The following is a 1,232-nucleotide window of genomic DNA, read 5'->3' as shown; positions in this document are numbered from 1 at the left end:
CTGATAAAATTTAAGGCCTGAAATAACTATCATGGTACCCCATGCACTGTCTTAAGTATATAGAAAGAAGCTAGCATATGGTACTGGTATATGCTAGAAGAAATAAATTTAACAAATAAACCTTGATAAAAACAGTATTTAACACTCCATATTAACTTTTATTGTTATACCATGGCCCAAAAAGTGTAGAGAATTGTCAGTAGAGCAGAGAGTTTGCATAAAAGCTTTATGTGATGCTGGTTGGACTCTCAAAATTGACAAATTGCTGCAGACTTGAAATTCTCCTTAAACACTGTCAAGTACACCATAGATCGTGAGACCGAAACAGGTAAATCTGAAAATAGGAAATGAAGAGGCAGAACACCTGAACTCAATGATACTGATGTTAACTATCTTCATTTATGCAGCCTTCAGGACAGAAGGAAGACTGTCACTGATCTGATGCATGAGATAAACAACCATGTACCAAATGACAGAAAGTGTCCAGATCTACTGTATCAAGAAGACTCAATGAGAATGGAATATTTGGTCACGTAGCAGTTAAAAAACATTTACTTTGATCTCCAAGTATTGTCAAGAGATTGAAATTTACTAAAAATTACAAAAACTGGACTGTTGATGATTGAAAAAGGGTATTATGGACAGATGAGTCCAAGTTTGAAATATTTGGCTCAAATCATAGGTTGTACGTCTGGCAGAAGAAAGGTGAAAGATACTTACCTTAATGCATAGCACCTACCATGAAGCATGGGGAAGGCAGTGTGATGGTTTAGGAGTGTTTTTCTGCTAAGGAAACAGGAGATATTTGCAAAATAGATGGAATAATGGACCAGGTACCATCAGATACTGATCTATCATAGTATACCCAGTGGTTTGAATATTATTGGTAAAGAATTCTACTACCAAGAAGATAATGACCCCAAACATTCATCTAACCTATGCAAAAAAATACTTCGATAAGAAAAAAGCTGCTGGGATTTGATAGATCAAAAACTTGACAAATCCAAAGTTACTTCCAAAGAAACTTTATGGGAGTGTATTAGAGACATTTGGAGTAAAATCCCAAAGGACACTTTAATTAAATATGTTATTAAAGGAAAAGGGGGACACACAAAATATTAACCGTTTGCTGAACTCAAGCACTTCCACCGAGTTTCTGTTGTACTAAATATGAAATTAATAAAATTTTGATGTTTCACCTGTGATTTACCTTCCATTGTTCTTTGAAAGTA

The 1,232-nt window shown here is 34.7% G+C and overlaps 1 protein-coding gene across 1 annotated transcript in view; it reads right to left on the bottom strand.

Annotated features, from left to right (window-relative positions):
• Positions 1-1,232, bottom strand: part of LOC106460634 (synergin gamma-like) — a 47,419-nt gene that overhangs the window by 25,054 nt on the left and 21,133 nt on the right. The gene's annotated exons all lie outside the window — the stretch shown is intronic.

The sequence above is a fragment of the Limulus polyphemus genome, unplaced genomic scaffold, assembly GCF_000517525.1.
Source record: "Limulus polyphemus unplaced genomic scaffold, Limulus_polyphemus-2.1.2 Scaffold806, whole genome shotgun sequence".
In the NCBI taxonomy this organism is placed as follows: Eukaryota; Metazoa; Arthropoda; class Merostomata; order Xiphosura; family Limulidae; genus Limulus; species Limulus polyphemus.
The sequence above is the reverse complement of the archived record's forward strand: the minus strand, read 5'-3'. Positions and strand labels throughout refer to the sequence as shown.